The following is a 16,639-nucleotide window of genomic DNA, read 5'->3' as shown; positions in this document are numbered from 1 at the left end:
CTGTGATTGGTTGGGGTGAGAGAAGGAAGACAGGATGAAGACATGCTGTGGAAAGACAGTTGTGCACATACAAGACTTGTTTAAATTTCAGAGATGTTACACTAGTTCATTTCCTGTTTGTCAGGGTTTGCGACACGCATCCTAAAGCAGTTTTAGCTACTGCAGCAACCTGAGGGCTTGATGACACGTCAGCACGACGTGACCACACGAACATCATTCACAGGTAATGGGATGAGTTTTTGAAAAGCATCCTTAACTAACCTGCTAATTCATCACAATTCAGGGAAAGTGAGACAATCGCAGCCGGTCTCCAAAGAAAACAACCCGACCGGAACATTTTGGGAGTCATGTTTGGGAAAGTAATTTTTCCCTGCAGCACCAGTACAGTACACTGGATCCTAGGGACCCCCTACGTGGACTCCTCTGTAACAGTCACTATTCATGCAAAAGTATGAATGTCAATGACGTCTATATCGATTTAGCATGTGTGAGGACCACTTTGCACATTAGAATTTACCCTCTTCTATTTGCATATTTCCAATGCTGATTATTCATGCTATGTAAATTGCAAGTACTGGATAAGAAAAAACAACCTTTAAACTGGCAGCAGAGATGGGAGACGCATTGTGTGCCTCCTGACTCATTTGAGAAAAACAAAAAGGATCTGTCATATTTTGCTTATTTCTTATCGCAGCCAGTGATTCACTCTTGAAACGGGTTCTTTCCACTGCAGCAGCATTCAACACGCTGCATGTGTGAGCCTGGCAGAAGTGGGAGGCAGAGGAGAAGCAGTGGTCTGGTTATTCATTTTAGCTGCACTGCGACTTATTTGTTCACAGAGGCAGGTAACCGCACATTTCCGTAACGCAGGACAATATGCTGTTAGGTTTAATATTTCCTCTCATTCATCTCAACAGATAAATGCTTAAGAGGACAGGTTCTCCTCTTCACAGCACAGCTGTGAGACGCTGTGACTGCCACACTGACAGGTCGAGGTTCCTACATATTATTTAATTTTTTCAATTTCATCTTTCTGAATATTGCAAATTCTTTCTCTCTGGTACAAGAAAATCCGATCTCTCCTGCATGATCAAGCCACAAAGACGGACACAGCTAAAGTTGAACCCCAGGAAGCAAACGAGACATGTCTATATACTGCAGGTATAGAGTTACTGTAAGATGTGGGGAAGAAGAATGACATATCTGGTTCTGCTGCATCAGTTTCTATTGTTTTAATACTGAGAGCAACAATGTAGGAACGACATGCTGAAAATTCTCCTTCAAAGCGTGATGTCACAAAGCGGCGTGGACACTGTCCAGTCCAAATAAAGAAATTCAGGCCGATCTCTTTGGTCATGGCTTCAAAACTTTGTCTTTTGTTGCTTAGCGCAAGAGCTTCACAGCTGGCCGCAGTGCTCAAAGACAGCCTGGGACCAGATTCTGACCAGAAGTTTTGGATCAGCATCTCCCAACCAATAGGAATGCACCATGAAATGAGGTACTGATTACCACTAAACCAGCTATTATTGTGAAAACTGTGCAAAGCGTGCAGTTTGTAAATCCTTCAGTAAAGAAAGTCAAACTGCAGCAGCGACTCTGATGACGTCGCAGAGCTCACATCGTGAACAAGCCGAGCATGGAAACGATGCATGTAGGAGCGTGCATGCAGCACAGCCGATGCAAACCTGTTTGCTAGAGTCAGGTTTCAGTTTGTTGTAATAAAATACTCCCGTTAGTGAAATTTCAGCATGTAGGTGATTTCAAGGGTGGGAAAAGATTTAGAAATGGAGCCTTTGATTTTTGTTTGGCACAGCTGAAGTCTGCTGCAAGCCACAGAGAGGTGGTTGATTTCTGCTACTAAGGGCTGGACGGATGATTGTTTCCAGTGTAACGTTTGTCAAATCTCACTGTGCATGTAAACATGGCAGCTTGGAACGACCCTGTAACTGTTAACATCTCAAATCATTCGTTTTCTTCAGTTTACATAAAAATGTTACGTCCAGCGTTTGGACGTATATAAGGTCAAATACTCTTCTGTCAGCATCCAGTTTCCTGTTACGTGTACTATATTTAAATTTCACAATGTCGAACATGTTTTAAAATGAAATTCTTCATCAGAAAAATGAAAAACTACATTGACATTACAGTTTCCTAATCATAATAGTTTAATTATAGAAAATGTTAATAATTTCATATATACAGCAACATGAAAACAACATGTGTACCATGTTCTGCAGAGATCAATGCTTTCATTCAAAGCTCTGCTGCAGATGCAAATGTTAATGTTTAAAGCTCAAACAGTATCTTTGTCATCAGGTAAACAATTATAGGAAAAACAGACAGAAACCAGAAAGAAGCTTGAGATCCTCTGCAAAGGTTTTAAAGCCTTCTTTCATTTCAGTTTAGACTGAAAGCAGCTTCAGCAGAGCCAGTTACAGCAGGAAGGAGACGGCTGAACAAATGAATCCATTTGGCTTCCATTAGCAAACCACTTTCACCCTTAACCTGCCTTCAATTTGTCTCCTGTGCCATTCGTGTAGACGGCAAACACAGACATCAAGGCCAAAGTCAAAATAAAATCCTGCATTCAAAGAAAGAGAAGACAGCGTGTGGAGCAAACTAAGGCATCCAAGGAGCTGCTCACATGTTGTTTTTCATGTACTGGGTCTGCTATTTCCCCCTCTTTACCTCATCTGAGGTCTCTGTGGAGTGCAGGGACACAGCATGGTCCCTGTCCAGCAGGCTGCTTTCTGAAAAACACACTTTTACACATACAGTAGAACTCACAATATACAAGAAGACAGTGAGAACAGGGGCCATGGCTCGGGTTTCAAGTCTCGGAGCACTGATCGATCACTCTGTTCTACAGTAAAACCTCGGTTAACACGTCAGGATAAAACGCAAATGTAACTGGGGGACAATCTTTCAATCTTTTTCGCCTTGTTTGGCATTTGCATCACTCATTAACGGCTTGATTTTACGCGCACCGCTGTGTTTGCTGCGTCCATGCGGTGGTATGGTGAGAAACAAAGAGCACATACAGTAATGATGGAACATAAAGTGTAACTGCAAGCCTGCAACATAACAAGAGGAAGCAAAACTAGATGGAAGCAACAGTTTTTAACATGACCGGGGACGGCTCGCTGTTGGAGTCTCCAATGGACATTAAAGGGACGGCAGTGTGCTGTTGGAGTTAAGCCAATATAAATATATATATAAGCATCTGTATAGGCTGGTGCACTGAGACCGAGTAACACAGTCTGCAGCAGGCTTGTAGCACAAAGCTCATTTAGCAAGCTTTAGCATGACTAAGCACGACTGTGGCCGTGACTTGTGGGCTGACTAAGATATTATTTATCTTTGGTCAACACAGTTCTTTCTGTTGCAGCGCAGCAAACACGTTCTCTTTGCTGCAGCAGTTTTGTGCTCCTGCTGTGGCCTCGGGACTGGAACTGGCTGTAACTAAACTAACAACAAAGTCGGTTCTCTGATTAGAACAATTGAAACGGGCTTTGGCTTATCTCAGACTGTGAATTACAAGTTGACTCTGAACTTTGGTGCCTCCTGCGCTCACAGAGCTGAGAGCAGCGTGCACATCAGACTGCTGCATCTTTGTATATGCTGCTGCTTTGGATCCTGCTACATGCTATTAGCATCTGGTCCTAATCAAAGTTGAGATCAGTGCTAGGAGGAGCGTTACACTAGCCTGAGCTCATTGTCAACGTTCACACCATTAAAAAGCATTCAAAGCTGATTAAAAGACAAATGTCAGTAATAACTGGGTGTCTAATTAAAAGGGCACTGAAATCAAATTAACTTCATTTGTAAAATGAAATCACTAAATGGACAATTTGAGCACATTAGTGTCACAGTTAGCCATCAGTGCCAAGCTGCTGACATAAATATCATGAAGACCACGCCTGTGGCAAGATTTTGTCTTAATTTGTGACCAATTTAGTGTCGGGTCAATTTCAAACAGCAACAATGTTGTGCTCCTCATCCAGGACTGGGAACAGTGAGCGGGAAGAAACTGACTTTATGTGGTTCGGTCGTAAGAAAATCTCTATTAGTACCATTATTTTACTCAGTGAGAATCTTGTTACAAGAAAACACATTTTTACTCCAGGGTTTTAACTGCCACGAGGCCTTATCCCATGTTTAATAGAAGGCCGCAATAAGTACAAATCAATACATTCATCTACTTAACATCAAATGAGTACAACTCATATTACACTAAAGAGGTTCTTCCCTTGCTGCTCTACTATCCATGAGCCTACAGGCTGATCAGGTATTCTCCTGTCACATTTCATCTGCCTCAAATGAAGGACGGGTGGATAACATCAACATATCACCCTATTAGAGCACTTCGCTCTCGCTCTGCAGGCCTACTTGTTGTTCCTAGAGTATTTAAAAGTAGAATGGGAGGCAGAGCCTTCAGTTTTCAGGCCCCTCTTCTGTGGAACCAGCTTCCAGTTTGGATTCAGGAGACAGACACTATCTCTACTTTCAAGATTAGGCTTCAAACTTTCCTTTCTCCTAAAGGCTGCTGGGGGATTCCCATGATGCACTGGGTGTTTCTTCTTCACTCACTGTGTTAACAGACCTCTCTGCATTGAATCATATCTGTTATTAACCTCTGTCTCTCTTCCACAGCATGTCTTTATCCTGTCTTCCTTCTCTCACCCCAACCAATCACAGCAGATGGCCCCGCCCCTCCCTGAGCCTGGTTCTGCTAGAGGTTTCTTCCTGTTAAAAGGGAGTTTTTCCTTCCCACTGTCGCCAAAGTGCTTGCTCATAGGGGGTCATATGATTGTTGGGTTTTTCTCTGTATGTATTGTTGTCCCTTACAATATAAAGCACCCTGAGGTCTCTGGCTGGTGAACTGGCTGCTACTGATGAATCTTTGAGCAAGCCTATGGCACAGTGTGGATTTTACATAGTTTCTGTGTCTACACGCGCGCACACACACACACACACACACACACACTTTGTTTTTTGAAAAAGCATTAGGGGATACTTTGGTTGCTCTCTAAACAAAAGGAATTTGGCTTTTTTGGCTTTTCCCATGTTCCACTTTTTGTGCAACTAGAGGTTGGTGGTGACAGTCTAATCATCGGAACTGATCTGCATCAACTGACACTGCAGCAGCTTAAGGGCCTCTGGAAACAGCAAGAGTACTTTGTAATCAGCCAACAACTGTGGGCACATTTAAGGGATATTCTCATCTCTATGACTGATGAATGTTTTTGATGTCAAACACGACTTATTCTTGGGGGACAACAGCTAATGATGACAGTTTCCTACACGTCTCAGAGTCAGCAGTACTCTGCAAACCACAGCTCCAAATGCTGCAATGAGCCACCCCACTCCCCCCTGAGAAACTGTGACCTGATGAAAACTTCAATGATTACAGTTTGTAAATAAAAAAATAAAGTGTACATTTAGGCATGAATTAAAACCAGTGAAAGCACCAAAGGGCTGTGAGGTTTGTGTGTGGGGACTGAAATTGTTCAGTATGTAGATGAAAAAACATGATGGGAAAATGACAAAAAATAAACAAACATCATCTATAGGATGTAACTTATTACACAAAACAAAGACCTTTGAGACCACGTCCTCCCAAACAAAGACTCACAGGTTCATATTTCTGATATCCAGTTCAGCACAGGAAGTTCAGATGTGTGAACTAAAGTCACAGACTCGAGCTGCACACAGGTGCTGACACTTGCTGCACACTTTGCAGTGTGTTTGCCCGGCACAGACTAATCCCCGGAACTCTTTCATTCAATCCACAGGATTATCTGGCACCTGTACGAGACACAATTAGCTGGAACCATAAACCTGTTAAACACGTTCTTGTCCACCCATGCGATGGGCAGGAAGCTCCGCCCCTGGGATCCACGGGTGACGATCAATGTGAGTGGACAGAAATACACCGGGGGACAATCCCAAACAAATCCAGGACACCCTCTCCAGTGTTGGTTACCTCAGGCATTATAAGCCCAGGATTACACGGGATATGAAACTCCAAACAGGGAAGTTGGATGAGCCAATTATTTCTCCTGTGCTCACACTCATGAGTCGGCACCCTGCAACAAGCCTGACCTTCCTGGAATCTTGAAAATGTTACCCGACAGGGGTTTCTCTAATAAGGACAGACGGGAATGGGACCACCCCGCCCTCCTGATCTGCAGAGTTGTGTTGTAGAGGACTTTTCAGGTGAGGCCGGCTCCACCCTCTGTCCTCGTGACACTGCTCAGGCTGACCAGTGGCACAACCTACGAGCTGGTGACCTACTTTTAGAAAGCGTTAGCACAGGCTTGAGTCCAGCGGAGACGGCAGGTTAATACAGAAGACAAACCGAGTGTTATCCATCTCTTGCAGACTCTTAAAATTCCCACTTACGGCTCTCAAGAGGATCCTGGTAATCTGTGATGATTTGAACCCGCAGAGGATTAATGTGTTGCTGCAGAATGAGAAGCCATCCATCCTTCCCATTGAGAGTGATACACTAAATCCCCCAAAGAGCCACAATATCCCGGTGATCTCTATCCATTCTCATTGCTGCTGGAACCCTGCGGTCAGGTGGAAGGGACGCTCTGATGCACAGTGGCTGGTGAGGCTGCAGCTTACAGTCAATAACGCATAAGACATGAGCAAGAGATAACCTAAATTCTGCCTGATATGCTTTTACTCCACCTGCTGCTAAAACGGCTTCAGACCATTCAAGTCATGGACTGCTACAGCCTGGAAGGACCCGAACCCAAATCCCCAGTGCCAGGACGATCACAGGAAAACCCTTCCTGACAGCAGGTCGGCTGTTTCGGGGACAGCAGTGATCATATGACCTGTATCACTATGAGATAATCAGCAGTTACAATATACGGCAACGTTATTCACTTACTTTTATCAGTTTATGCACTCTGTAATACAATGTTAGACTGCCCAACAGCAATGTCCAGCAAGACTAGCAGCAGTATGTCTGAAAGTAAGAAAGGTTTCTGTTCACAAGTTTATTTTGTTTTCCCAAAAAATTCAGGAAGCTTGTAAATGAATTATGCAACGTGTAAATACGTCTATTAGGTGGATGCAAAGCAAACTCACAAGAATCGTAGTTTCTGGGTTACAAAGCTTTTAATAAAATAAATCATCGAGTTAACCTCGAAGACCACATTTGAATGGATTCTTAACACGAGCCCACTCTGCACCATTGTAACAGGAATCATTCAACATTTTTAAGCTTTCGTGTTTGCAGACAGAATGTCTCACACACACACACACACACACACACAGGTGAAAAGGAAACTGTTAGTCCACGTTTAACCAAAGTCAGGGAAGGGAGACTCGCATGCACCGACACGCACACTTGGTTGGACAGGCTACCAAAACAACACAAAAGCTGAAATTAGAAACACAATAAACACAAACAAAAAAATGCTATTTGATTCTCAGCTAATAAAACTTTGCTGGATGTTTTCGTAGACTTACATGATGTCAGTCTGGCCGTGTCTGGCTACGCTGCTAGCAAGGCCAAAAATGTGCATTAAAATGATGACAGTAATCTGATTCACCCACAACTACAGGCTCCTGTTCCCTTAGAGCAAAGCATATATCTAGACGCTGACATTTCCATTTGGCAGAAAGGTTATCGTGCTTGTGCTGTGAATGGCTGTCAGGTGTGTAAATTTCATATGCCGCAGCCTGTAAGAGGTCTTGTGCAGGCTTGATGTTCTGAGATGAGACAGCGGCGCATTAAGTGAAGACAGTGTTCTCCTTACACGGCACACGGTCGCATCGATACGGTTTCACGCGCACGTGTGTCTTTACGGTCTAATGAGCATGACAGTGTGAACGGGTGGAGATTACAGGCGTCTCAGTGACAACATGACTTAACGTTCATGGCCTCCAACTGTGGATAATGATCTAATAAATGCAATTAGCTGCACATTACACTTGACATGTAACGGAGAGTAACGGTCGTTCCAGCCTGTGACCAGGTTTGGCTTTCTCTGCCAATAAGCTCCTTTGTGAAATGCATTTCAGAGAATTCTCGCTGGGGGAAAAAAGACATTTTTCCAAGCTTATATGGCCTTCACAGGATTGTAAGCATCGTAACAAAGGCAATTGTTCAGCTGTTATCTCTTTGGAACAGATTTCTTAATGTGCATTTGATGTGTGAAGAAAAAAAAGACGACCCCAGCTGGCCTGAAGATCCTTACAGGAACAAGTGGGTATGTTCTTTGTGTGGGGAAAGGTCACAGGCAGAGGCCTGCGACGGCAGCGCCACGAGCAAGCTGCTGATATCAGACAGGAAGCAAATGTTTAGCCCTCGATGACTTAATCATGGCGCGCCCAGAGAGGGTCTTTACAACATTTTTCAGTCTTTGTGGAAAACTGGCAGATAACACACATTATTTAAAAGACAAGAAATGACAAATCAAAGTCACCAAAGACACAGTTGTATGGTATGAACTCGAAACCTAGAAGAACCATCTGCAACGATTTCAACAATGAATCCTTTAAGTGGTAGTTTTGGGCAAACATACCTGAAGTGTTTCAGCTTCATATCTTTATAAACTGAATCTGTCAGCAGGTTACAGCTGCCACTGAAACACACACAGCCACTGTAATTAGGAAACCTCGCAGTGGAAAAAAGGAACTGGCAATATACATAAAAACAACATTTTAGAAGACTTTCTTTTTTACATTTGCTGATGGCAATCAGTGATGACTCCATCGTGCCAGCCACATCCTTCATCCCACTGATATCAGAGCCAGTTTATTCTCGAGAAATGTAAGAAACCCTATGGGTTGTAAGCCTTTCTCTTCCTTTTTAAGTAACGTTAGCAGCAGCATTGAAAAGTCCGCTATTCTCTACCCTTATGCCAGCTACAAAGAGAAATTTTGATGCAGTAGCCTGGAGAGAGGAGCTGAGGTTGGTCAATTCTCTGCAACTCTCACAAAAATAGGCTTCCCTCTGCCGGTGTCAGCTGGCCCAGGGTTACATGCTGCTCCTCCTCCAGGTTTTCATCAAAAGATTACCAGCTCTTTCATGTAGGTCCATCGTTCCTGCAGAATTATATTTATACAGCAGTACAGCAAAAGCACCAGAGCAGGAAAAAGTAGAGAGCATCATATAGAGAAGTTGAAGAGCAGCGTACTGTCAGAGGAGATCTTAAGCTGCCTTGTTAGAACTCGGCTGAAATCACAACTGTGATGGCCATGGGAATCGATTCCTCCACCTGCAATGCCCCCACCTCCACTGCTGTCTGCACAGATAATTTACAGCAGCAGGAAAGGTGTATACTTCTTCTGTAATGTGTTCATTTGTGATTTTGATGTTGTCATGCTGTGAGATACATTACAATATTTTCCACACTATAAGGTGCACTTAAAATCCTTTATTTTTCTCAAAAATCGTCAGTGCGCCTTATGTGTGAATTCTGGTTGTGCTCACTGACCTCGAACCGGTTTTATGTGCTACACGGCGCTCAAAGATCTGACAAAAATGTTTTAGTACGACTTTGCTAAGCTATGAAGCCGCACCGCGTGATGGATTGTTGGAACATCACGGCTGTAGTCAGGAGCCTCGCAGAGGAATCTGGGTCCTAAACTCCATCTATTTCAGGTCCCAAAGTCAAACGAACACTGCAGCATCACTGAGAGTTAAAAACTGTCTAAATCCTTTCATCTTTAATAAAATCATCAGTGTTGCTGCTTTACCAGGTGTAACAATTAAGTTTAACATCCAGGCATCCATGAAAACAGAATTTATTACACTTAACAGAGTTGGAAGTTAGCAGGAAGTTAGCTCGCTAGCTTCCACCTAAACATGATATAGCATGTTCTGACTGAGAGATTTCTGAAAAAATTCAAACGTACAGCTCTGCTATCACTTCCAACATAAATGAAGACAGGAAACTAAACAGCAGTGACGTTTGTAGGGTTACTGAAGTTGGGCTAGCTGGTATATAATGATGTGCTACGTGATCGCTAGCGACACAGCTATGTTAGCATAAACACAGTGAAGCTGGAGGATGAACGCTAACTTTTTTTCCCACTCGATAAAAGTTAACGTGAAGGTTCCCGATGGTTAGAGACAAATGCAATCGCATGGCAGGATGCTGTAAACCATAGGTGTCAAACTCTGGCCCGCAGCCTAATTACATTTGGCCCCTGCAAAACGTATTTGAGTCCATAAGGAAAGATTCATTCTTATATCTGGAGGAAGATTTTTTTTTTCAATAAATATTAATGTTAGCCCGCGACTTTGTTCCAGTTTTGAATTTTGGCCCACTGTGTATTTGAGTTTGACACCCCTGCTGTAAACGGACCAAACTTCAGTCAGGAGAACAACTGAGATAATCCATCCACAATACCAGGTTAGTCATTAATATACTGCAACAACATGGGAATAGAACAGCTGCAGAGGATTCAGCATTAATGAATCAATGGTACAGAAGTGGAGGAAGCAAGAAGAATGAGTTGAGGAAAGTTTGACTTATCTGGCTGTTTGGTTTTGTTTAATGCGCCTTATGGTCCGAAAAATACGGTAACTGTAAACCAAGTACTGCATCTTGGTGGAAGGGAGAATTACAGTATACAATTTATCTCACGGTGGATATGAATGTCTGAACCAAACTTCTGTGCAACCATCGATTAGCAAACACTCGAATCCTCAGCAAGGCAGGAATAATTAAAGGAATGAATACAGCCCAGTCTTCACCGGTGTGGTGGACGGACTGACTGACATTGCTATCCCACGAGCCACAGTGATAGCATGACCAGAAGCATGTGCAAATGACACTATTACTTAATTTGAAAGATTGAAAATCAGATTACAGTTACTACACATTGGGACCGTGTATCTTAATATACTGTGCTATCGCTAATGATCAGGGACTGCAAAGCAGGCACTTCCATCTATATCGACATGGAACCAATCCATTTATTTAGGAGCTGAAGCATGCCAAACACCCCCTGTTTAGTGCAAAACATACCTGGTCCCAAGTCTACCCATGTATCACTTGAAAATTGATGTAAACAAAGACAATACCATCTGTTTAAGCCCGTCTCATTACTACTACATGTTTCACATAGCTGCCACATGTAGGTTGGGTGACAGAACCTTCTGCCAGTGTGTGGGCATTCACTTGAAATAACTTGAGATATGCATTAACTATTTTTATCTTTGTACCATTTCACTTTAAACGAGTATCTCCCTGTGTACTGTCAGGCCCTCTTTAAGGAAATGAAGTGAGCTAAAAATATGGAACAGGTGGTGAGTGCTCAGAGCAGGTAAGGCTAAACCCAAAGGTGTTCGCTGTGACCAGTGCTGCAGAGGGAAAGCCGATGTCGGGGTTTGCAGGGGAGTTTTCAGCATAGATCAGCGTCTCCAGAGGGCAGGCACACACTCAACCACACATTTATTTCAGTTAGCTCCCCGGCCCTGGGACCGTGCGAGAGAACGACGTTAGCAGGACATGAATACAGACACAACTTACAGGGATTTAAGAGCTACTTGTGTTATTTTTCTAGGAAACAAATTTATTGCATTGCTGTCATACTGCCAGTCTGACAACAACGTGTCTTTCTAAGAGTACTACTATATCGAACCGTATGGATTTCTGTAAAATCACAATGTGGTTACGCAGCCAAAGCTTCAGGAAAGCCACAGAAACATACTAATCAATACTTTAATTTTGGCCATCTTAAGATGTGCCGCTGTCTCTCATACACAGACTAATGAGAACGAGCGAGAAGTGCAAGTGGGGTGGAATACAGGCTAGCACTTGGATGGCTGATGGAGGTTAACTGAGAGATCTGAGGACCCCCGGAGTCCTTACTGATCGTGCTTTGAATGATAAAGGCCAATATGCAGATATAGCTGCGTGCCAGGTGCAGAATGAACTAATGAGGATTCACTTTCTACACCTCTCGCCTCTAAAAAGTAAAATAACACAACTTGCTACCTGCACCTAAAGTTTCACAATTATCTTTCTGTTAGGTTGGCTGACATTTAAAATGTCATCTGGAGGATAAAGCAAAAAGGGGGGGGGGGGGTGTCTCTTTACCTCACCCACCCTTTTATTCAGTGTTAGCTGTGTTTGGTTCTCTGACTGACTCTGTGCAGACCATCATGATCTGAGCAGCCCAGCTCGGCACACAAGAATGTAGCTCAGGCTGCCTGTAAGTTTGTGCTTGATGTCATCATTCACTGATTTTGAGCACTTATCCTAAATATGGAGATTCCTCGTTTTTAATCTAATTAGTTTGTGTGACAAACTGCAAACCCAGCAAGTACCAAGCTGTGGGCTGGAGCTACTCTGTTTTAGCATATAAAGATGCATATGGAACGATTTGTTTTTCAATATGATTGAATACTTCAATTTGACCAAACCAAACAATACTGCAGCATACACAGTTAGGTATAGAGAGTAAAAGTAAAGATGTTTTTCACTGCTAGTTTAGCCTAAACATGGAGTCTGAGAGCACTGACTTACTTTTTGTGGAGGAACTGCAGTCATTAGTGTTTCCATGTTGGCTTCATTGTTCAGACTTGTAAGTTGAATCTTCAATATATGAATTAGCAGGATATAGACCACGCCCTGCGTTGTACCGCGCTGATAAGTGACCAATATCCAGAAAGCACCATCAACAGGAACAGGAAACAATACATAAAACAGAGCGGGACACAGACTCGTCTTAACCTGCTTTAACTCGGTCATCTCAGCCCTGTTGGAGAGCTCACCTGTTACAATTACTTCATGCGTCTACTCATCCTACACCGCTAGAGTCGTTCTGACAGAGTGAAACTCTGCAACATTACACCGGGAGCTTCTACAAAGGAGGCAGAATCACTACAGCGAGTACAGCTGCTGCTCGCTCCTCACAGCTGTAACATGAAAGCCTGCGAGACATCAAATAAAGCGCTCTTTGGCGTGGATACAAATAGGCCTGAGCGTCACTCTCCAGACTGGAAAACACACTTGAGATGCACGTAATGAGTTGTCTTATATCTCTGGTGAGGAAGACTACTGTCACTATCTGTGACAGTATTTATACAGCTCCATCTCCTGCAAAATGACTCATTATGGCTGATGTCTCCTAAAAGACCCAACAACCCAAGAACAAAGGCTGTGTGTAACTGAACTTCTTCGTGTATTACATAGAGGCTTTATTTGAATATCAAAGCATCAAATCCCAAGAATAATGTCTCACCAGTCCAGGTCAAAGGTCAGGCACAGATTTCCATTTGGATCCAAATCTGTGAACCTTCATGGCTGACACACACAAACATGTAGAGGTGTAGCTCATCTCCACCTGATGATGATCACCGGGCTCTCTTACAGTGAGCAGCAGACACACCACCATGCAAACAAACAGAAAGGCCTTGATTTGATCAAACGATGCTACTTGAAGCTCTACAGACACTTAATGACCACAAATGATCCAAAATGACGAGCTGCAGGGTCAAGTGGTCGTCATCTCCAACCAGCTGCGAGCAGTCACAGAGCGACGCAGAACGATGTTCAGGCCTTTATGTAAATCTTTTTAAGATTTATTTAAAACACTAATGGTAACACACACACACATACACAAAAAATACATATTTCTTTCTCCTCCCAGCCTCATGCAAGTAATTTCCCAGAGGGGCTGAAGGAGCTGGGAGCTGTTGACATGTCCTCCTTTTTAGTCACTGAGCTGTGTCTCTGCTATGGTTCCAGTTTAAGCCATCGGCACCTTCAGTGGGGAAAAAAGCAGGGTGCAAGGAAAACCGAAGCAATCCATGCAAAAGCAAATAATGAAATAAGATCTTGTTTTAATCAAAGTATATCTGCAATATGCTTCTAAACAAACAACTCTTGGCAATGCATGGCTCATTTTTGGGCACATCACTTGACAAAGACCAAAATGCAGCCATCACCTGTGCACATGTTTTGTTCAAACTGGAGAACCATTTAAAAAGCTGTTTCCAGCTTCCATTCCTGGGATCCAGTGCAAAAAGTGCTGCATAGAAAAACAAACACTAAATAAGCCCAAAAGAGGGAAGCTGAGCTGCTCAGGAACCAAACTCGCAATACGTCAGCACCGCTGCAACAGAGCCTCCGGCCAGTTCAGCTGAAGTCACTTTAGTTACTGTGCCTGCGGGGATTCAAGTCATCATAGTGTCGACCAAGCCAAACAGAAACTGGTTTTCTCTGCGCTGAGTAAACACCATGCCTGACTAATTGTTTAGGCTGGGGTTAGGAAGGAAGTCAGAGACGACTCTGCAACTATTTGTGTCATTCAGCCACTCGCTGATTGTTTTTCCAAGGTGTACCACCGAATGAGTCTGTTCATTTGGAAGCTATCCTTCAAGCGACTTCAAAAATTCAGGTGCGTGCCTCAAAGCGTGAGAGCAAACAGTCCTTCTCCGGGCAAGCCGAGTGGCTCCCTGCTGTTAGGGATAAGATCTCAGAACAAGCCTTATGAGCTGGTACGACAGTCACACCGAGTGCAGGCAGGTCAAAATGAATGTGTCTAGAAAGCCCAGTCTCTGTGTAGCTCAAAGTTCCTCAGCTCTGGTTGAGTAGATGATTTCCCACCTCATAATTTGTCAATGCAAAGTGTTCTGCGCTCCAGTTGGAAGCTCCTTCAATCACACCCAACAAAACTGGGAGAAGTTTAACTCTGAGCTACAGGTGAGATTGAAATCTTTTAATGATCTTAAAATGAGATCTTCTGACAGTGGGGTCCTGTCTCATCCACGCAGACGTGCCCTGCTGAGCACCGTTCGTTGCAACTATATCATTAACCGCAGGACAAAGTTCACATTTAGTCAGCTTGTCCTTTCAATGACATTTGAATTCTAACATATGATCCTCGTATTTGAGAGGCTGCAAGCAGTGAAATTTAGTCCTTAAATTCCACAAATGAGGACTTCAAACTCACACGTGTTCATTTCGAGGATTCATCTTCTGCTGGCTCTCTAATCAATAAATAATTACAGCTTGTGGCTCACAGAGGGAAATCTGTGATCGCATGAGACATACCAGTGTGGAACTGGGCTAAAACCGGGCCCTCCACAGTAACCCTGGAATCTAAGTTTCTGGTTTGCACAGTTAGATTCTTGACAAACGTCGTGTGTCTGGTGCAAGGCCACATCATGTTCTGCCAGGTGCGTGACATAAATAAGCGGCACGTCACGCAACGTTGCGTTTCGGTGCAGCTTCCAGCTCGAGGGCGCAAAAGCGCTTAAAATTCAGTGCAACAAACTGCAGTGACCCACGCGAGCGATCCACTGAACATCATTAAAACACGGTCAGAAAGCACGTGCGGGGAGCTCCATCTGCATTGCACAACAACACCAGCGTACCTGTGTTACACCACGGCGACTGCCCTGAAACCCGACGGGAACACACCACGCGAGGATTTAGAGGAAAAAGTTTCACTTACCCACAAAACAGAAAAAGAGCGCTGGTGCGTGCTCGAGCCCCGGATTCAGAGGGTTGTCCCGCTCGGACGCGCGGTGCCTGTTCGAGTCGCTCTCTTCGCTGCCTTTTGTTCACAGACGGGCACCTCGTCGGGCTTCTGCGTGTGGCTGCTGACCCGAGGTGTGTCCCGTGTTTTGCACCATCGTTTCCGGAAAGCACGGGCGGACCAGCCTACACTCGCCTCGGTTTGTTTACAGTGCAGCCACAGAGTAGTGAAGACACCCCGCGGCAGATCGCGCCCACAAACACACACGCAGCCCTGCAGCTGACTGCTGCTGCACCACTGCAATGGGAGCACAGCAGCAAAGGGGCTGACCACAGACACTTTGACACACTCTGACTGCTGTGTAGCACGTCCACAGCACGCCGAGCGCCCCCCTAACTTTTTGTTATTCGACGAGGAATGAAAGCGCGGGTCCTAAGATCCGCCCTGTTCCCGCAGCGTGGCCAGTCGGTGCCGACGGCCGTGGAAAACTCCGATACTGGCGCTACTGGTCACTATTCACCTCACACAAAGCAGCCAGACTCCTGGCGTTATAGAATAAAGCGTCATGTGTGTCCCGGATTAGATCACCGGGTTTATAAGCACAGATGTGGAGCTGCCATAATCATCCATCCATCTAACACTGTGTGTACAGCAGTGTGATTAGCGCCTCTGCTGGCCATCCTGCTTCGTTTCCCCAGAAACAAAATTCAGGGAAGGTCTGACTCATTAGTGGAGATAAGAGAAGCAGTCGGTGAAACAGTCTAATTGCTGGCCCACATTTTCCACCGGATGCTGGTAAAACATCCAGCTCTTCTCATTTCTTTGGCTGATTCTATGAAATAAATGCCTCCCTATCACTAAGAGCACTTCAGTGAACAGCAGGTGATCAGCTGAAGGACTGGATGCTCTCAGGCTCTGTGTCCGGGTTTTTACCGGATGTTTTCCCCATTTCTTAAGGACGTGGCTTGCAGACACTGTTAAAGAGGGTTTTTTAAGGTTTGCCACTTCTTCTTTTTCTTCCTCTACTTGTCCAGTTTCCTCAACTAAAAAAAAAGACGCACTGCACACAGTGGTGAACTATGTCAAGTTTTCAGTTAATATAGGCTGACCAACCGTCCTCTTTCCCCCGGACATGTCCTCTTTTCACGTTCTGTCCGTGGGGATTTTCGAGACTGAT

The 16,639-nt window shown here is 44.2% G+C and overlaps 1 protein-coding gene across 3 annotated transcripts in view; it reads right to left on the bottom strand.

Annotated features, from left to right (window-relative positions):
• camkk1a (calcium/calmodulin-dependent protein kinase kinase 1, alpha a) overlaps positions 1-16,073 on the bottom strand; it is a 51,980-nt gene extending 35,907 nt beyond the window's left edge. For all 3 annotated transcript variants that reach the window (XM_085469399.1, XM_085469400.1, XM_085469401.1), the window contains exon 1: positions 15,439-16,073. The gene's annotated coding sequence lies outside the window, so the exon portion shown is untranslated. The remainder of the gene's footprint in view (positions 1-15,438) is intronic.
• Positions 16,074-16,639: the final 566 nt, after the last annotated feature.

The sequence above is a fragment of the Copadichromis virginalis genome, linkage group LG10, assembly GCF_057382275.1.
Source record: "Copadichromis virginalis isolate Kocher_CV1m ecotype Utaka linkage group LG10, C_Virginalis_male_GT1.1, whole genome shotgun sequence".
Classification (NCBI taxonomy): Eukaryota; Metazoa; Chordata; class Actinopteri; order Cichliformes; family Cichlidae; genus Copadichromis; species Copadichromis virginalis.
This window is presented reverse-complemented; position numbering and strand designations above follow the sequence as displayed.